The following is a 22,413-nucleotide window of genomic DNA, read 5'->3' as shown; positions in this document are numbered from 1 at the left end:
GGCGAGATTTGCTCAGACATTGCTTGTGGGAGGAAAGGAAAAACTAGTCCTCTGGCCCGAGCTAGAAGCAGACCTAAGGGGTTCCACTCACACGGATGATATATTGTGGTGCAAACAACCGACAGAAATATCACAAATCAGATATCGCTCACATATCAACGACCACACCACACACCTATGGTCCCTAGTAAGTAAACAACTCGGACTGTCTCCCACTCAATCGACCATGCGCCCAATTAGATATCTCCTCACTTCTGACACCCAAATGATGGTGGATAAATGGGCAAATAAGGGACTTTACAGGGTCGCAGACTGGTTGCAAAGGGGTAAGCCTAAGACATTCATACAAATCCAAACCCAAATAACACCTCAAAAGTTGCTGTGGTTTCAATATCTCCAAGTCAATTCCGCTATTCAACACTATATTAGATTAGCTGGGACCCATACCATTTCACTTACAGAGTCTCTAATGAACTTAGCTCACAGACCTAAAAAGATGATATCTAAACTGTATGTGGAGATTCAATCCCAAAATAACTCCACAAAACCCTCAATAATCTTAAGTTGGGAAAAAGATTTAAACATACATAAACTTAAAAAAGAGTGGGATGAGATTCTACAGTCGGCATGCGCGGGCCTCCTTAGTGCTGACTTCAGAGAAAATACCATTAAGACCATCTATAGATGGTATCTGACCCCGACTAGAACATATCATATGACCAACACAAACAACAGACTCTGTTATAGAGGATGTGGAGAGGTAGGCTCATATCTCCACATGTGGTGGGACTGCCCCATAATACAGCCTATTTGGGCTCGGTTGTCCTCCCTCCTAGGGGTGATCTTGGAGGAACAAATATTATTAAAACCGATGCAGGCTCTACTACATGAACCGTTACCACAATACAACAAACAGATAAATACATTCATCAAGATAGCGTGTACGGTCACTAGAATGTGTATTGCAAGATACTGGAAAATTAGGGCCCCAACATGGGAGGAGGTGAGGAATAAATTGAACCTGACGTATCGTATGTATGAGGCAGCTTCGAAAATATTAGATACTCAAACCCAGTTTGAGAGAGTCTGGTTTTATTGGACACTTAATAGTAACTTAGCTACTTAGTCTTCGTTGAGATTTATTAGTGAGACAGGACCCATAAGCTGCAATGACCGTGGGGGGGGGGAGGCGGGAGGAGCCCGGGAGTCCTACACTACTCTAACTTACCCCTTTCCCATGTCGATCCTGCACCCCCTACCCCGCTTCTCCCTACTTTTCTCTTACTCTTGCTCTCTCAGATATCCCACATAAGGAAGATAAGTGATAATAAACATATGAGCTGGATGTTGTTAGGAGTTCCACTGAGTCTTTGAGTTCTCTTCTTCTTCTTCCTTCTTTGTTTTTTTCTCTTATCCTCTTTCTCTTCGTTTTTTTTCCTTCTCTATATATAATTGTATATTTTGATGCATATTGATATTTGGATAATAAGTCCTGAATAGTTGTCTTTATTAAAAGAAGGATATTTGTCGACATGTCAGGACCTATGGTTATGCACATACCTATATAAATATGCCTTAATGATCTGTTATATTGTTTTACCTATCTATAAAACTAATAAAAGATTTAAACATAAATTGTAGTTATATTCCTCCTGCCACCTTAAATAAGTGGTCACATAACTCTGAACATGTGTGTTCTAGATGTACAAATATCAATGCTGATATAATACATATGTTTTGGACATGTCCCAAAATTTATCAATTTTGGGTCAAGATAAGTTATTGGCTAAGTAAAGTATTACAGGTCACGGTTAAGTTGGGGAAAAAAAGCATATATTTTTTTTTAGTCGATTATGATACGCATAGACAACTAAATGTACACTTTATTAATTGCATGATCCTAGGTGGTAGATATTTGATTCTTAAAGGTTGGAAAGATAAAAAAAAATCCCTCTATTCACAATTTAATACATCTAATGATGAAACAAGCGGTAATAGAGCAATTCGACTGTTCTACCGGCTCAGAACAACGTATAAAGAAATATTGCAACAAATGGTACAGTTTTATACAGTCATATGATAAAAATACTCAAGCTAAGTTTCTAGCTCCCTTTTACACATGTAATTATGTGGAGTATTTACTACAGAGGAGCCAGGTACGAATTAATGATGAAGCGGAGGGATAGGGAGAGTGCGGGGAGGGGGAGAGGAAAAGAGCCTCCTTTTTGTTTTTTTTGTTACTTTTGTTTTGTTCTCATTGCTAAATTGTGATTCTAGAATACCTTATAAATTAAATATGTTAAATGTTAAAATGACCCCAATTTCAAGTACTTATTGCTCTAGGATGAGGTGACAAACTAAATCCTGTATAATTTAATTTGTGAAAATTAAAGGGACAGTTAAGTCCAAAAAAAACTTTCATGTTTCAAATAGGGCATGTAATTTTAAACAACTTTCCAATTTACTTTTATCACCAATTTTGCTTTGTTCTTTTGGTATTCTTAGTTGAAAGCTAGACCTAGGAAGGCTCATATGATAATTTCTAACCGCGTTGAAGGCTGCCTCTAATCACATGCTTTTCACAGCAGGGGAGAGCTAGTCCAGGTAATCCCTATAGATAACATTGTGAGCACGCCCGTGGATTGTGGCAGACACTGCACTAATTGGCTAAAATGAAAGTCAATAGATAATAAATAAAATGTCATGTGATCAGGGGGCTGTCAGAAGATGCTTAGATACAAGGTAATCACAGAGGTTAAAAGTGTATTATTATAACTGTGTTGTTTATGCAAAACTGGGGAATGGGTAATAAAGGGATTATCTATCTTTTAAAACAAAAAAAATTCTGGTGTTGACTGTCCCTTTAAGGATGTTAGAGGTGTAGATATATTGTGCCAATGATGAAGAGAACACTGATGTCGATATGTGTTGTTTGAAGCTATATATAAGTATGGATATAATTTATTAACGATTGACAACTGGTGACAAAGGAAACTCTTTGATAGAGGATAAGCAGGAAAGATTAAGCTATGTCTTTATTTTACTAAAAATGGAAGCTAATTTAATTTATTTATTTCAGTCATAGAGAGATTGCAAAATGTATTATTATGTATCTATTTTTCCTGTTTTCTTTTTTTTCTTTTGTTATTGTACACTCTCTAATGTTCTAATAAAAAACTATGATGAAAAAAAGAAAAAGAAAAGCATGCATGAGGAATATTCCTGAACAGAATATTGCTCATGCATACTTTTCTTGGCTGCGAGACAATCTCGTCACTCACCTACCTCCCATGCCTTACTGACGTTACCTCAAGGAGGAATCCGGATTTGGCAATCTCTGCCAGCACTAAGGCTATAATCAGTGGAGGACACGGCCACTAGTACTGCACATAATAGCCGTGGATTATATTTGCACAAGTCCCCCTCTTCAGGAAACAAAGTGATTGCTGCCTACTGAATACCCTGACCTAGACTTTAAGAGAGAATTGAAATGGCTGAAGAGGAGGTGGAAACAAAATTTAAAGCTACATACTCCAAGAGGTGGATGGCATACTTGAATATCCTGGGAGGAAAGTATTGGATGTGAATCTATTCATCACTACAAACGGTGGATGAGATCTGTAAGGCACCCCTCGCTACACCGGACCTAACTGTACCAGTATATGAGTACCCCTTTCAGTGCGGCAACTTACCTCATTAGATTGAGGTAAATTCTGGTAACGGGATCTACATTACAAGAGAATACTTAAGAGAATATTTAAATTGACACTTACTAATCTTGCATTATATTTTGCACTTGATATCCTACAAGACTGTATAATTACGTTTTATTATTTATTTCTTCAATCCTATCCACACAGTTACTATTTTATATGTTTCTTGTTTTAGATGAGGAATCTTTAAGCGCTGTTATACCCTTGTACACATAATATGGCATTTAGTATTTATATTTCTTGTGACACATCAAAGTACTCTGTCCTTCGTATACCCATAGCCGCCAACCAAGACATGTCAGCTGAACTGATCACACAATCATTATAGTTCTTACTACCTACACACACTAACTCCTGTCTGATCCTATTAAACTAGAACTGATGTTTTTTATGTAGGATAAATGTGGCGCAACTCTATCAGGCTTCACATTACATATGAACCACTTAGGTTAATTTCTAATTTACCTGGTGCAAATTGATCCTAAGATACCTTTCTCACTTATTACATAATTGTCCACTATCCTAGAGCTGTTCATCACTCCCCTCTGGTCACGCATGCAGGTACACCTTATGTTTATGGAAAGGTGATAACTAAGCACCAACTATATAACGCAACAGACCTCCAGCTCTAATAAATTGGCACCTAGTTGCCAAGGGTGGATTCAATTTTAAGATTGGATATCAGAGCGCCAAACAACGTAGGCAGGGTCTATGGGTAGATAGTCAAATACCAAAGGTAACAATAGGTTGAAATAATATGATTTAATACATAAGATAAAAAAGTTGGTACATTTAAAATTATACAACACTTAGTCATGGATCCATGTTACACTTTAAAATATATATTGAAACACTTGGAACAATTTAAAAATGCTTGTGGAACAATAAATAACAACAAAAAAAATCTAACAAATAATGTCTATCGCATAAAGCTTAAATTCTAATATGTGAATGCTAGGAGCGCTTATGCACACTCTATTTATAAAAACAATGGGTTACAATGCACAGGTGGATAGATTCCAGGTTGTTTGAAACCGGTGGGTGTGAAATGTAAGTGGCTCCGAATTGGGGTTTTGCCTATGTGTTTATCCAAAATTGTGTAAATCCTAACAGGTGGACAAAAAATGTTACAGGAATGTCTAGAACCTGAATTCAAAATATAAGACCTGAGGTTGTGCCTATGTGTTTATCCAAAAAGGGTGTAAATCCTAATAAGTGAAAAAATGTGAGAAAAATATTGCAGGGGTGTGTGAACCTTATTTTCAAAATAAACAATGAATTCAAAATAAAACGATATACAAGTGAATTTTTGACAAATCAACTAATGCATACATAAAGCATAAATAGAACAAAAAAAAACAACAGCACAACTTTAACGTGTGTTCAAATGTGTTTCTGCTTGCAAACTGTGATGTGATGTGAACAAATATCTATTATAAACACTGAATAGTGGCAAAACTTTGTGATTGGATTGAAATTGAACACAGGCTCTAAATTGATACCCTAAAATTTGAATCTAAAGGGCTCAGAGTTGCTGAGCTAGATATAAGGGACTTGCTAAAAGAGCCTCGAGATGTTAATTAAAAGAGACCATATAACAACAGTGGTTTAAAAAACGGATGATATAACATAAAATGCTTAAAAGTCCAAATAAATATTCAAATTGGATAATAAGAATCTTGCTATAATCTATCTCAATATGGATCCCAACTGCTGATTATGTAGAAATCTTCTTGGGCGGTAAATAACAAATAATTCCAACTTGCAATGTTGTCCCTTACCTGCCAAAAAAGGAAAGGCAAACAATAGTGCAGATGGCTTCTTAATGTGATCACAATTAAAATACTCCTTACCAGTCAACCGGTTTCGGTCTCCACTGACCTTTCTCAAGACACAGTCTTGAGAAAGGTCAGTCGAGACCGAAACCGGTTGACTGGTAAGGAGTATTTTAATTGTGATCACATTAAGAAGCCATCTGCACTATTGTTTGCCTTTCCTTTTTTACCTTTCCTTTTTTGTTTGTCTTTCCTTTTTTGGCAGGTAAGGGACAACATTGCAAGTTGGAATTATTTGTTAACTACCGCCCAAGAAGATGTCTACATAATCAGCAGTTGGGATCCATATTGAGATAGACTATAGCAAGATTCTTATTATCCAATTTGAATATTTATTTATACTTTTAAGCATTTTATGTTATATCATCCGTTTTTTAAACCACTGTTATTATATGGTCTCTTTTAATTAACATCTCAAGGCCCTTTGAGCAAGTCCCTTATATCTAGCTTAGCAACTCTGAGCCCTTTAGATTCAAATTTTAGGGTATCAATTTAGAGCCTGTGTTCAATTTAAATCCAATCACAAAGTTTTGCCACTATTCAGTGTTTATAATAGATATTTGTTCACATCACAGTTTGCAAGCAGAAACACATTTGAACACACGTTAAAGTTGTGCTGTTGTTTTTTTTGTTCTATTTATGCTTTATGTATGCATTAGTTGATTTGTCAAAAATTCACTTGTATAACGTTTTATTGAATAAATATAATGTATGTATGAGTGGGTAATTAAACAGACCAGAAGGTTCTGGTAGAAAAAGGAAGAGAAGAAGGAAGAAAGCAGAAAGGAAAGAAAAAACATAATTTATGTAAGAACTTACCTGATAAATTCATTTCTTTCATATTAGCAAGAGTCCATGAGCTAGTGACGTATGGGATATACATTCCTACCAGGAGGGGCAAAGTTTCCCAAACCTTAAAATGCCTATAAATACACCCCTCACCACACCCACAATTCAGTTTAACGAATAGCCAAGAAGTGGGGTGATAAGAAAAAAGTGCGAAAGCATATAAAATAAGGAATTGGAATAATTGTGCTTTATACAAAAAAATCATAACCACCACAAAAAAGGGCGGGCCTCATGGACTCTTGCTAATATGAAAGAAATGAATTTATCAGGTAAGTTCTTACATAAATTATGTTTTCTTTCATGTAATTAGCAAGAGTCCATGAGCTAGTGCGTATGGGATAATGACTACCCAAGATGTGGATCTTTCCACGCAAGAGTCACTAGAGAGGGAGGGATAAAATAAAGACAGCCAATTCCTGCTGAAAATAATCCACACCCAAAATAAAGTTTAATGAAAAACATAAACAGAAGATTCAAACTGAAACCGCTGCCTGAAGTACTTTTCTACCAAAAACTGCTTCAGAAGAAGAAAATACATCAAAATGGTAGAATTTAGTAAAAATATGCAAAGAGGACCAAGTTGCTGCTTTGCAAATCTGATCAACCGAAGCTTCATTCCTAAACGCCCAGGAAGTAGAAACTGACCTAGTAGAATGAGCTGTAATCCTTTGAGGCAGAGTTTTACCCGACTCGACATAGGCATGATGAATTAAAGATTTCAACCAAGATGCCAAAGAAATGGCAGAAGCTTTCTGGCCTTTTCTAGAACCGGAAAAGATAACAAATAGACTAGAAGTCTTTCGGAAAGACTTAGTAGCTTCAACATAATATTTCAAAGCTCTAACAACATCCAAAGAATGCAACGATTTCTCCTTAGAATTCTTAGGATTAGGACATAATGAAGGAACCACAATTTCTCTACTAATGTTGTTGGAATTCACAACTTTAGGTAAAAATTCAAAAGAAGTTCGCAACACCGCCTTATCCTGATGAAAAATCAGAAAAGGAGACTCACAAGAAAGAGCAGATAATTCAGAAACTCTTCTGGCAGAAGAGATCGCCAAAAGGAACAAAACTTTCCAAGAAAGTAATTTAATGTCCAATGAATGCATAGGTTCAAACGGAGGAGCTTGAAGAGCCCTCAGAACCAAATTCAAATTCCAAGGAGGAGAAATTGACTTAATGACAGGTTTTATATGAACCAAAGCTTGTACAAAACAATGAATATCAGGAAGATTAGCAATCTTTCTGTGAAAAAGAACAGAAAGAGCAGAGATTTGTCCTTTCAAAGAACTTGCGGATAAACCTTTATCTAAACCATCCTGAAGAAACTGTAAAATTCTTGGAATTCTAAAAGAATGCCAAGAAAAATGATGAGAAAGACACCAAGAAATATAAGTCTTCCAGACTCTATAATATATCTCTCTGGATACAGATTTACGAGCCTGTAACATAGTATTTATCACAGCGTCAGAGAAACCTCTTTGACCAAGAATCAAGCGTTCAATCTCCATACCTTTTAAATTTAAGGATTTGAGATCCTGATGGAAAAAAGGACCTTGCGACAGAAGGTCTGGTCTTAGCGGAAGAGTCCACGGATGGCAAGAGGCCATCCGGACAAGATCCGCATACCAAAACCTGTGAGGCCATGCCGGAGCCATCAGCAGAACAAACGAGCATTCCTTCAGAATCTTGGAGATTACTCTTGGAAGAAGAACTAGAGGCGGAAAGATATAGGCAGGATGATACTTCCAAGGAAGTGATAATGCATCCACTGCTTCCGCCTGAGGATCCCGGGATCTGGACAGATACCTGGGAAGTTTCTTGTTTAGATGAGACGCCATCAGATCTATTTCTGGAAGCTCCCACATTTGAACAATCTGAAGAAATACCTCTGGGTGAAGAGACCATTCGCCCGGATGCAACGTTTGGCGACTGAGATAATCCGCTTCCCAATTGTCTATACCTGGGATATGAACCGCAGAGATTAGACAGGAGCTGGATTCCGCCCAAACCAGAATTCGAGATACTTCTTTCATAGCTAGAGGACTGTGAGTCCCTCCTTGATGATTGATGTATGCCACATTTGTGACATTGTCTGTCTGAAAACAAATGAACGATTCTCTCTTCAGAAGAGGCCAAGACTGAAGAGCTCTGAAAATTGCACGGAGTTCCAAAATATTGATCGTAATCTCACCTCCTGAGATTCCCAAACTCCTTGTGCCGTCAGAGATCCCCACACAGCTCCCCAACCTGTGAGACTTGCATCTGTTGAAATTACAGTCCAGGTCGGAAGCACAAAAGAAGCCCCCTGAATTAAACGATGGTGATCTGTCCACCACGTTAGAGAGTGTCGTACAATCGGTTTTAAAGATATTAATTGAGATATCTTTGTGTAATCCCTGCACCATTGATTCAGCATACAGAGCTGAAGAGGTCGCATGTGAAAACGAGCAAAGGGGATCGCGTCCGATGCAGCAGTCATAAGACCTAGAATTTCCATGCATAAGGCTACCGAAGGGAATGATTGTGACTGAAGGTTTCGACAAGCTGAAATCAATTTTAGACGTCTCTTGTCTGTCAAAGACAGAGTCATGGACACTGAATCTATCTGGAAACCCAGAAAGGTTACCCTTGTCTGAGGAATCAATGAACTTTTTAGTGAATTGATCCTCCAACCATGATCTTGAAGAAACAACACAAGTCGATTCGTATGAGATTCTGCTAAATGTAAAGACTGAGCAAGTACCAAGATATCGTCCAAATAAGGAAATACCACAATACCCTGTTCTCTGATTACAGACAGAAGGGCACCGAGAACCTTTGTAAAAATTCTTGGAGCTGTAGCTAGGCCAAATGGCAGAGCCACAAGCTGGTAATGCTTGTCCAGAAAAGAGAATCTCAGGAACTGATAATGATCTGGATGAATCGGAATATGCCGATATGCATCCTGTAAATCTATTGTGGACATATAATGCCCTTGCTGAACAAAAGGCAAGATAGTCCTTACAGTTACCATTTTGAACGTTGGTATCCTTACATAACGATTCAATATTTTTAGATCCAGAACTGGTCTGAAGGAATTCTCCTACTTTGGTACAATGAAGAGATTTGAATAAAACCCCATCCCCTGTTCCAGAACTGGAACTTGCATAATTACTCCAGCCAACTCTAGATCTGAAACACAATTCAGAAATGCTTGAGCTTTCACTGGATTTACTGGGACACGGGAAAGAAAAAATCTCTTTGCAGGAGGTCTCATCTTGAAACCAATTCTGTACCCTTCTGAAACAATGTTCTGAATCCAAAGATTGTGAACAGAATTGATCCAAATTTCTTTGAAAAAACGTAACCTGCCCCCTACCAGCTGAGCTGGAATGAGGGCCGCACCTTCATGTGGACTTAGAAGCTGGCTTTGCTTTTCTAGAAGGCTTGGATTTATTCCAGACTGGAGATGGTTTCCAAACTGAAACTGCTCCTGAGGATGAAGGATCAGGCTTTTGTTCTTTGTTGAAACGAAAGGAACGAAAACGATTATTAGCCCTGTTTTTACCCTTAGATTTTTTATCCTGTGGTAAAAAAGTTCCTTTCCCACCAGTAACAGTTGAGATAATAGAATCCAACTGAGAACCAAATAATTTGTTACCCTGGAAAGAAATGGAAAGTAGAGTTGATTTAGAAGCCATATCAGCATTCCAAGTTTTAAGCCATAAAGCTCTTCTAGCTAAAATAGCTAGAGACATAAACCTGACATCAACTCTGATAATATCAAAAAGGGCATCACAGATAAAATTATTAGCATGTTGAAGAAGAATAATAATATTATGAGAATCATGATCTGTTACTTGTTGCGCTAAAGTTTCCAACCAAAAAGTTGAAGCTGCAGCAACATCAGCCAATGATATAGCAGGTCTAAGAAGATTACCTGAACACAGATAAGCTTTTCTTAGAAAGGATTCAATTTTCCTATCTAAAGGATCCTTAAACGAAGTACCATCTGACGTAGGAATAGTAGTACGTTTAGCAAGGGTAGAAATAGCCCCATCAACTCTAGGGATTTTGTCCCAAAATTCTAATCTGTCAGACGGCACAGGATATAATTGCTTAAAACGTTTAGAAGGAGTAAATGAATTACCCAATTTATCCCATTCTCTGGAAATTACTTCAGAAATAGCACTAGGAACAGGAAAAACTTCTGGAATAACCACAGGAGATTTAAAGACCTTATCTAAACGTTTAGAATTAGTATCAAGAGGACCAGAATCCTCAATTTCTAAAGCAATTAGTACTTCTTTAAGTAAAGAACGAATAAATTCCATTTTAAATAAATATGAAGATTTATCAGCATCAATCTCTGAGACAGAATCCTCTGAACCAGAAGAGTCATCAGAATCAGAATGATGATGTTCATTTAAAAATTCATCTGTATAAAGAGAAGTTTTAAAATATTTTTTATGTTTACTAGAAGGAGGAATAACAGACATAGCCTTCTTGATGGATTCAGAAACAAAATCTCTTATGTTATCAGGAACATTCTGAACATTAGATGTTGATGGAACTGCAACAGGTAATGGTACATTACTAAAGGAAATATTATCTGCATTAACAAGTTTGTCATGACAATTAATACAAACAACAGCTGGAGGAATAGCTACCAAAAGTTTACAGCAGATACACTTAGCTTTGGTAGTTCCAGCACCAGACAGCGATTTTCCTGAAGTATCTTCTGACTCAGATGCAACGTGAGACATCTTGCAATATGTAAGAGAAAAAACAACATATAAAGCAAAATTGATCAAATTCCTTAAATGACAGTTTCAGGAATGGGAAAAAATGCCAATGAACAAGCTTCTAGCAACCAGAAGCAAAGAAAAAATGAGACTTAAATAATGTGGAGACAAAAGCGACGCCCATATTTTTTAGCGCCAAATAAGACGCCCACATTATTTGGCGCCTAAATGCTTTTTGGCGCCAAAAATTACGCCACATCCGGAACGCCGACATCTTTGGCGCAAAAGAACGTCAAAAATGACGCAACTTCCGGCGACACGTATGACGCCGGAAACGGAAAAGATTTTTTGCGCCAAGAATGACGCAATAAAATGAAGCATTTTCAGCCCCCGCGAGCCTAACAGCCCACAGGGAAAAAAAGTCAAATTTTTAAGGTAAGAAAAATAATTGATTCAAGTGCATTATCCCAAATATGAAACTGACTGTCTGAAAATAAGGAATGTTGAACATCCTGAGTCAAGGCAAATAAATGTTTGAATACATATATTTAGAACTTTATAAACAAAGTGCCCAACCATAGCTTAGAGTGTCACAGAAAATAAGACTTACTTACCCCAGGACACTCATCTACATGTTTGTAGAAAGCCAAACCAGTACTGAAACGAAAATCAGCAGAGGTAATGGTATATAAATAAGAGTATATCGTCGATCTGAAAAGGGAGGTAAGAGATGAATCTCTACGACCGATAACAGAGAACCTATGAAATAGACCCCGTAGAAGGAGATCACTGCATTCAAAATAGGCAATACTCTCCTCACATCCCTCTGACATTCACTGCACACTGAGAGGAAAACCGGGCTCCAACCTGCTGCGGAGCGCATATCAACGTAGAATCTAGCACAAACTTACTTCACCACCTCCATAGGAGGCAAAGTTTGTAAAACTGAATTGTGGGTGTGGTGAGGGGTGTATTTATAGGCATTTTAAGGTTTGGGAAACTTTGCCCCTCCTGGTAGGAATGTATATCCCATACGTCACTAGCTCATGGACTCTTGCTAATTACATGAAAGAAAAAAAAAAAGGGGGAGAGGGGTGGGGATGGGATCCAGATCACGCAATCAGAAGGGAGGCATCAGTCTCATTACTAGGTGGGAGGTTACACTAGATGGTTCTGTTCCAGAACGCAAGTATTAGTTCGTGTTGTTCTAGCTTATGGGTTTTTAGGTAGTGGTATCTCTCAAGTATCAGTAGGTCACTCACTTGATTTCTCCATTCTTGTACAGTGGGGACCGTCTGGGTTTTCCAGTACTTTGGAATGATTTTTTTGGATGCGGTCAGCATTAAAAGCAGTAGAGCCTGTTTGCCCTGGCCCACTTACCGGGGCAGGGAACAAAATAGTAGGATTTGTGGTGTTAGTAGGATTGTTGTGCCTAAGACTTCTGTCATTGCGTTAAATACTGCCGTCCAGTAGTCTGTTAGGCGAGGGCAGCCACATCAAACGTGGAGAAGGGAGCCTACTTCCCCACACCCTCGCCAACAAGTGTTGGTCGTTCTAGGAAACATTTTGCTTAGTCTCACTGGTGTTAAATACCAGCGGCTGGTGAGTTTGAGGTGAATTTCTTGTATTTTAGCTGACACTGAAGAGCGCCTTGTAAGTTTGAATGTCCTCATCCATGTTTCAGCGTCTATATTTTGGTTTAGTTCCCGTTGCCAGGAAAATGTGTATGAGGGAAGAGAGGTAGCAGAAGGTGCGACAGTAATTTTGTATAATTTGGAAATCAAGTGTGCCGGGTAGTTAGGTTGTATGCAGAGTTTCTCAAAGTATGTGGTTTCTCTTCCAAAATCATGTCTTTTCTTGTGATGCGAAATGTAGTGTACCAGTTGGTTGTAATGGAGCCATGAGGAGAACATTCCCTCATGGGTCTCCGCGAGGGTCTTTTGCGTTTTCAATTTGCCCTCTTCTGAGATAAACTGGATGGTGCCTGTTCTAAGGTGGTATGAAACCGGAATTTTACTTTTCAGTCTGTGATAGGGGAGTTCTACATACTCCAGGAGCGGGGAAAGCGGTCCAAATTTAGAGGAAATGTGTGTGTTGGTGAATAGAAGCTTGTCCCATTCAGACAGAGTATGTGCCGTGATGAGATACTGCTGTATGTGCTTGGGTCTCTGTTGATGGGGTGTCCATGCTAGTGATGCTATGTTGTTTACTTTGAGGATGTCTCTGTCTAGTTGGAGCCATATATTGTTGTCAGTGTTGTGTGCCCACTCAACTACATGTCTAAGTACGATTGCTTGTTTGTAAGCCAGGAGGTTCGGGACACCGAGTCCTCCATTGTCTCTGGGAAGGTATTGTGTTTTCTTTGGTACTCTTGGGTGGGTGCCTGCCCATATGAATTGTTCTATAATCTTTTGTAGTTGGGTGATAAAATTGTTGTGAAGTGGTATAGGCAGAGCCTGCATCAAATATAGAACTCTGGGGAGAACGTTCATTTTGATCACCCCTATCCTGCCTAGCCAGGACAGGGGCTTGTTTCTCCAGGAGGACAAATCATGTGCAATGTCGTTTTTTAGGGTGCTATAGTTATGTTTGAATAGCTCTTGGGTATTTGGGGTCAGTTGTATTCAAAGGTATTTTAATTTGTTTTGGGCCAAGGGGATACAGTAGGTATCTGTGATATCTTGTAAAATTTTATGCGGGGTATTAATATTTAAAATTTCCGACTTTGAGATATTGAGCTTAAAGTTAGACACTATGCCGTAGGCGTTCAGTTCCAATAAACGTTCGGGAACAGAGCTTTCTGCCTCTGTCATGTTCTGTTTGTCCTATTTTAAGGCCTTTGATGTTGTTATTGTTCCTAATTTTTTGGGCTAAAATTTCAATAGTGATGGCGAAAAGTAGAGGGGATAAAATAATGTAAACGATAATAGAGTCTGGAGGACTCATTATCCATGAAACTGATTGAACAGGCATAAAGATTAACATGTCAACATTAAAGAACCATAAATGAGAACAAATAACATACAAAGGATTTAGTGGATTGTCAATTGTCCACCTCAATAAAAAGGATACATCTTCTTGCAAAAAGAGGACCCAAGGGCCACTCGTGTCGAGATGCTAAACATTGTTCTTGTGAGAATTAAGGAGTCTGCAATGTCACATGAAGACAGACACAGTGGTCCGTGTTCAGCCCCTTATGAGTAGCAAAATCTCACGTAAAGAAGCAAAACAGGGCTAAGCTAATTGCCAGACATGCATAGAGGTTAACATTTCAACATTAAAGTACCATAAGTGAGAACATATAACATATAGAGGATGTAGTGGATTGTCAATTGTCCACCTCAATAAAAAGGATACATCTTCTTGCAGAGAAAGGACCCAAGGGCCCTTCGTGTCAAGATGTTAAACATTGTTCTTGGAAGAGTTTGGGAGTCCACTATGCCCCAGGGAGGCAAGCACAGTGAGCTATGTTCAGCCTCTTATGAGCAGTAAAGTCTCGCCTGAAGAAGCAAAATGGGGTCAAGCTATTTGCCAAAAGAATTGGAGGGTGTCTTTAGCTTAGGGTTTCTCCACTTGTGGGTTTCTTTGCAGGTCTGTGGGTCTCCAGTGGATGGGGGGTAGGATTATTATGGGGATGGAAAGTTCCTTGCAGAAGGATTCAGGATCGTCCCCAGGTCTGCAGATGGCTGTTCTGTTATTGTTGGAGACTATCAGGGATACAGGGAACCCCCATCTATACTGGACCTTGTGTTTCCTCAGAGCGGTAGTTAGGGGTGCCATTTCACGCCATTTCTGTAAAGTTGTCTGGGAGAGATCTGTGAACAAGGATATTTCTTCACCAGTATGGTAGATAGGGTGTTTGGACCGTGCGCTGCGGAGGAGTTCCTCCTTATCTTTAAATTGCAGGAATTTGACTATAATGTCCCTGGGTGGGGCCTTTGGTGGAGGTTTGGGCCTAATAGCCCTATGAGCTCTTTCAATAGGTATATTATCTGCAGATGGGTTATCTGTTATAATTTTAAATAGGGCTTGTAGGTATCCCTCTATAGCAGGAGGGGAAACAGACTCCGAGACCCCTCTTATTAGCAGGTTATTGCGCCGACATCTATTTTCTAGGTCTTCCAGTTTGTCGGCAAGGAGATTGATCTTATGGTCGTGTTCCAGGATATGGGTGGTATGTGTCTGAACTTTGATATCTGTGGAAACTTGCTTTTCTTCCAGGGAGGCAACTCTCTGATCAAGCGCTCCAATGTCTTTGCGGAGATCTCCAAACAAGCTCCTCATCTCCTGCATGATTTCTTTAATGTCCTCCTTTGAGGAGAGATGCAGAATGTCTGTTTTAGTTAGGTACATATTAGTAGGAGGTTCAGCGGGTTGCATTTGGTTTGGTATAAGTGTTGAGGGGGTTAATACGTAGGTTGGGCAAGCAGGCGTGGGACCCTCTGCAGGTTTGAGGTAGTGATTGAGGGTTTTGTTGGTAGTGGGTTTGTCGGATTTATTATTCTTCTTACAAGGCATTACATTGGTGACTGGACACAGTGGTTATAAATGGAAGATGAAGGAGAGTCATGTAAGGCAGTGTACCAATCTCAACAAACCCCAGACTCACTGCTTAGCGTGGAGTGCGTGATTATAGTGAGTAATTCTATTCCAGCCCTACCAAGATAGTAATGAGAAAAAGGCAGTTCACTCTCTCTATGGTGTTAGTTTGTCCAAGGCAGCAGTTTCTGCCTGTAAGTTGTGTGTTATGCTGCAGTGAAGTGGTGCCAGGCTGCAATAAATGTAAGGGCCCAGTTGTTTAATCGTAAGGTTTAGGTTCCCCTCAGACCTCTAGTCTCAAGTCAAGTTGTAGGTGATTTGTGCAAAGAAGAACTTACTGATGTTTAGCTGCATGTCTCCAGTTGTCACCGCCGCCGTCCAGACTGAGAGATTGCCTGATGAGAGGTGTTAGCGATCAGCCACGTGGGGTCAAGATGGCAACTAGGAGAGCTGTAGCGTATGTCGCAGATACGGAGCTCTGGTGTATACTCCCCAATTCGAAGAGGTCATCTGACTTTGTTGTTAGCCCGGACCGGGCGGTGGTAGGTTCCGTAGGCTTAGGGGCCGCAACTGAATTGATCCGGCAGGAAGGTCTGTCCCGGTGTGCAAGGGCTGTATGTTAACAGCTAGTCTCAGGTCCGGTACCACCTATGGCTTGCTACTCCCTACGACGGCCCTAGAAGTTGCTTAAGAGGGGTAGGGGTAACTTGTGCTGTCCCAAAGCAGGGTTAGGGAGATGAGGAAAATTAATTACATGCCTTTAGAGTGCTGTAAGCCGGGAAAGGAGATGGGAGCTCTAACAGAAAGCAGCCATCATCCTGCATGGCTAAACTCCGCCCCCCAGCAGTGTATATTTTATGTACATTGGACTTCAAAGATCTCAGTAACAAACATACATGATATAAACTTATGAGGGTTTAATATATTTGGTAATTTAGAGCAGAAGAAATGAGGAATATGAGGGTATACAACCTCCCAGGTGATCTCTCTGTTATTACTGCAGTCAGACCATGCGGTCGTCACTAGCACCATGTTAAGAGGGGTACGCTGAACATCATATATTACCCAGTCATAGATTTTAACAAATATAAAGTTAAGACCTACTCCAGACCACATTGGTAGTGCATATAGGTTTCTCTTATCCATGTAGGAAAACATTTCATCCATAATAAACAAAGGTGATAGGCATGTGAGATACATAGGGGAACTTAATAGTTAGAAAAGGAATAATAATGTCTCATAATATGAAATACAAAAACATATTGTTGTCCATGGCTTTACATGACAATTTAGTTAATAGGTTAAGATCCTTGATGTTCTTACTTTTGCCTCCCAAACTGCTCTCAGCGTAGAAGGGAAGCATGTTAAATTAGGGCGGGGGGGATTCTCAGCCCATTCCAATGCGATAGTTCAGTACCTGGATAATTGGAAGAGTTTTTTTTTCTAGGAGCGAGGTGGCTTTGGGAGCCATTTCAGCAAACTCAAACTTGAGGCAAGACATTTGGTTCAGTTGGGAAAGATTGTCTGAGTCCCGGAGTATACTCCTCATCATCATGTATTCACAGATAGCTGGCATTTGTCGGGAGACCCGGTAATTTGCAGCATCTCTGCTAATCAATTCGGTGGCTGGGCCAAGAGTGATGAGGAAATGCAGCCATACCTCTGTGTTTGGTGTATTCAATAGAATAGCTGCAATCTCAGGGGTTGTTGACAGTGTGTATCCCAAGCTTGCTGTGAGAGATGATCCTTCCATGTCAGCAGAACCACCGCAAGTTTCTTTCATCTGAGGAAGATTTTCTCCCATGCTTGCGCAGCTCCTGTTTGTTCCATCTGTTGGTTTGTTGATTTAAAGCTGGAATGTGGCAGTTTCAGGCGCAGATTCTTCCCTTGCTGTTATAGCCAGGCTGTTGGGGCTAAGCTGTATCGGTATATCCACTGTCTCCAAATGTAGAGTATCCTGGTTGCCAGAGAGGAAGCTCTTTTCCCTGCTGTGGGGTAGTCCCCTCTCGCCGTATCTGTGTCTGTTGGGTCGGAGTCCAAGTAGTCGGTCTCTTGTAAGCCGGTTGGTCTTACCCTATCCGGCTTGTGGAGAGCTGGGTAAAAGATCACCGCCATTGTTTCATCCAGTTTCTGGACATGCAACTGTAGTGTCGCTTGCAATTGCATAAGAAAGAAAGCTACCTCCATTTTCAGTTAGCATGTAGGGGATAGCATAAACTTTAGCCTTAGTATGCTGAGAATATGTAGTCCTCTCAGCAATAGGGACAGTGCTAGTTTCAGAGGAAGGACTGTGCACTCCGGCACAGCTTGTTATGGGGACGGTGTTGAGGCTTCTATGAGAGGGGAATGCCTCAGAATGAATAGCCCAGTACTGAGGGCAATTAAGCAACATCAAGATTCAAAACCCTAATTTTCAAATCAGGCTGTCCACAGACCAGTTTCTACAATAGTTTGAATAATATATATCCAGTTTTAGCTTCACAATATTAGTGATTTTTGGAGATAACTTAAGGAGTTGAAGCTCAGTGAGACCATTAAGATGGCTGCCGCCCTGAAGCCCCCCTATTACATTATATTTTTATTATGCATCTGTGGTTTTGTAATTCTATATTTTATGGTCCTTTTAAATGGACTGAATTTTCCAAAATAACATCTCATTATATTATCACTCTATGTAAACACAAAAGTTTTCTTAACTCTATCCAAGAAAACAATTGACATTAACATTTTACTGCCTATCTCTCCCACACCCTCTAGCAGTGTGATTTAAATCAACTCAGTATTGACCAAGAGAAGTTAAAGGACTGGGGGTGAAGCACATGACAAGATGTCTGACAGTGATAATTAGTAGGAAGTACAATACCAATGCTGCAGTATCCAAATTAACATATTTAAACAAATTATTTTTAACATTTCTTTCAGGAGAAAATATTGTTTCATATAAATGATAGAGAACAAAGTTATAATATATTTGTAACATTGTGATATGGCCCCACTTAAATAGATTTTCTACCATTATGTTGTATAGTTCTGGGAGGATTCATATTTAAGGGACAATTATAACACACACAGAGATATCTGTGCTAAATGCTTGTGCTGAATCAATAGCACATATGTAATAACATAATCAGCTGATCTGTATCACATTAATTGTTATGCGTGCCTTTAATTATACCATACGCACAGTTAATCAGAACCATTATTTATTATTATCCCTTTAAACCATTTAATATACTTTTTACAGACATGGCCAGAGCACTGAGAGATATCAGGTATTGATGTAACTGGAGTGAATAAGGGGACCTTCTTCCTGAGCACAGACATTGGAGCCTGTTATCAGCATGAACTCATATGTGTTAGGTGAGTAAAATAGATATTATACTGACTTTAATTACTAGGAAAATAGAATAGATCACTCATTAAACATATAAACTATTATATTTATATTATTATTAAATTTATATCTGCATCTTTTAAGAACATTTGTGTCAGTGACATTATAAAGAAAGAGCAACCTCTATTGGGCTGAGGAGTAGGGTAAAAAAATACTACCCCCCCCTCTGTCTTTTTAGACAGATCATGTCCAACTACTTAACCTCACCCCCAGACCTGGTTCATTACTCAGAACACCTGCAACTTCATCTTCCTCTGCCCTGAACTCGCTCATGGAACACCCATTACTACACTTATGCCTACCTTGTTCCCACAACTCCCCCAGTATTCCCCACCCCAGAACCACCACTGATTTGTGTGTTTAATTTTACAGTGACTATTATTATGATTATTATTATTAAACTAATAAAGTTTTTGGCTGTTTATATAAATCAAACAACCACACCCTCTCAAAACATCTCACACTTATCATTTGTCTGTGATGATTAAGGCATCATGTTCTCACTCAACTGGTTGAGCATGAGCCGGGCAGAGCTGTATGTGCAGTTGCTTGTTAAATGAGAATGGTGGATGCACCTCTCTTGCCCAGAATACAGATGTACTTGTTCCCTGGCTGAGAACATTATCCACACGCACCTTGTTTATTGCGGCCCTATAACTTGTTGTCATCAGTAATTTAGGTTACTATTATGTAGTAATGTCTACATTCTATGTGTTCCTTTTTTAATTTGTGATTACAGGTAAATAAGTTTAAAAATGCAAAAAGGAAGACATTTTTTAGTATAAAAAAGTTTTTTTTTTAATTGAGATGGATTATATTATAAAGAATAAACATTCTTTTTTTTTCTTTATTCCATTTATTTTTATGTAGACAAACACGTCAATAGTTCATATCTATCCTTCACTACAGGAAGCATCAGAATGATATCGAAAACTCCAAAAGTCTTAGACACCAATGACTATTCACAAACATTGGGGATATCACAGCAGATATTTAAAGGAGATGGTGTATTGTCAGGAACTGGGCAGCAATCATTATGTACAGAGAGTAATTTAGACATCAAACAAGAGGACACCGTTGATGCCTTATCTAGTGAAATTATTATCCCTGAGGATAAACCACACACATTTACTGAGTTTTCAAAACATATTAAAGAAGGGAAAAATCTACAGTCTAGCCAAATAAGTCATACAAAGGAGAAACCATTCAAATCTACAGAATGCGAGAAAAGCTTTAGATCTAAGTCACATCTACTAGAACATCACAAAATTCACACAGGTGAGAAACCACACACATGTACAGAGTGTGGAAAAAGTTTTACAGAAAAGAGGAGTCTGAAAATTCATGAAATGAATCACACAGGAGAAAAGCCTTTCACATGTACAGAGTGTGGAAAAAGTTTTAAGGAAAAGAGTAGTCTGAAAACTCATGAAATGATTCACACAGGGGAAAAATATTTCACATGTACAGAGTGTGGAAAAAGTTTTACAGAAAAGAGTAATCTGAAAAAGCATGAAAGGATTCACACAGGGGAAAAGCCTTTCACATGTACAGAGTGTGGAAAAAGTTTTATAGAAAAGAGTAGTCTGAAAACTCATGAAAGAATTCACACAGGGGAAAAGCCTTTCACATGTACAGAGTGTGGAAAAAGCTTTACAAAAAATAGTAGTATGAAAACTCATGAAAGGATTCACACAGGGGAAAAGCCTTTCACATGTACAGAGTGTGGAAAAAGTTTTACAGAAAAGAGGAGTCTGAAAACTCATGAAAGGAATCACACAGGAGAAAAGCCTTTCACATGTACAGAGTGTGGAAAAAGTTTTACAGAAAAGAGGAGTCTGAACATTCATGAAATGAATCACACAGGAGAAAAGCCTTTCACATGTACAGAGTGTGAAAAAAGTTTTACAAAAAAGAGTAGTCTGAAAACTCATGAAATGATTCACACAGGGGAAAAACCCTTCACATGTACAGAGTGTGGAAAAAGCTTTACAAATAAGAGTAAACTGGAAACTCATGAAATGATTCATACAGGGAAAAGGCCTTTCACATGTACAGAGTGTGGAAAAAGTTTTAAGGAAAAGAGTAGTCTGAAAACTCATGAAATGATTCACACAGGGGAAAAGCCTTTCACATGTACAGAGTGTGAAAAAAGTTTTACAGAAAAGAGTAGTCTGAAAACTCATGAAAGGAATCACACAGGAGAAAAGCCTTTCACATGTACAGAATGTGGAAAAAGCTTTACAAATAAGAGTCAACTGAAAACTCATGAAATGATTCACACAGGGAAAAAGCCTTTCACATGTACAAAGTGTGGAAGAAGTTTTACAGAAAAGAGTAGTCTGAAAACTCATGAAAGGATTCACATAGGGGAAAAGCCTTTCACATGTACAGAGTGTGGAAAAAGCTTTACAAATAAGAGTCATCTGAAAACTCATGAAATGATTCACACAGGGGAAAAGCCTTTCACATGTACAGAGTGTGGAAGAAGTTTTACAGAAAAGAGTAGTCTGAAAGCTCATGAAAGGATTCACACAGGGGAAAAGCCTTTCACATGTACAGAGTGTGGAAAAAGTTTTACAGAAAAGAGGAGTCTGAAAATTCATGAAATGAATCACACAGGAGAAAAGCCTTTTACATGTACAGAGTGTGGAAAAAGTTTTACAAAAAAGAGTAATCTGAAAACTCATGAAAGGATTCACACAGGAGAAAAGCCTTTCACATGTACAGAGTGTGGAAAAAGTTTTACAAAAAAGAGTAGTCTGAAAACTCATGAAAGGATTCACAAGGGAAGAAACCTTTAACATGTTTAGAAAGTATGGTTGCTACCTTTTGCACAGCCGATTATCTGACACTTTGCAAATGGGCGTGGTTGAGGATGTGATTAGGGGTGTGGCTAAACATGACCTTAAAGGGACATTCCAGACAAATTTGGAACTCACGTGTATGCATTTCAGTTTTGAGTAGAAGCATTTTTGTTGTATACATGTATTAGAAAAAATGCTTCTAATAAAAGTTATAGTTGTTTCAAAAGTGTATTTAAGTATGCACAGTAATGACTCAATTTGTTTATTGCTGAAATGATACAAGACCCACTGGTGCTATGAACAGCTGCAGTGTTTAAAATGCTGGTGAACTGAGAATATATAATTATGCTTCACATGCACGTGCAGAGAAAAATATTATCACTAAAATAGTGATAACTTTTACAAGAAACATTTTTGCCAATGCATGTTTATTCCAAATATGTTTCTATCCAAAGATGTAATTCATCTTGACCGGAGTGTCCCTTTAATAAAAAAAAAGAAAAAAAAGCTTACAACCACCAATGCCAACTGCCTGGGTGCAAGAAT

General features: G+C 38.8%; 1 pseudogene; it reads left to right on the top strand.

The window, feature by feature from the left end:
* The window catches only part of LOC128659972 (zinc finger protein 585A-like), a 211,305-nt pseudogene extending 189,207 nt beyond the window's left edge, over positions 1-22,098 (top strand).
* Positions 22,099-22,413: the final 315 nt, after the last annotated feature.

This window comes from Bombina bombina, chromosome 5, assembly GCF_027579735.1.
Source record: "Bombina bombina isolate aBomBom1 chromosome 5, aBomBom1.pri, whole genome shotgun sequence".
Taxonomy (NCBI): Eukaryota; Metazoa; Chordata; class Amphibia; order Anura; family Bombinatoridae; genus Bombina; species Bombina bombina.
Note: the sequence above shows the minus strand (reverse complement) of the source record. Positions and strands in the feature narration are given on the sequence as shown.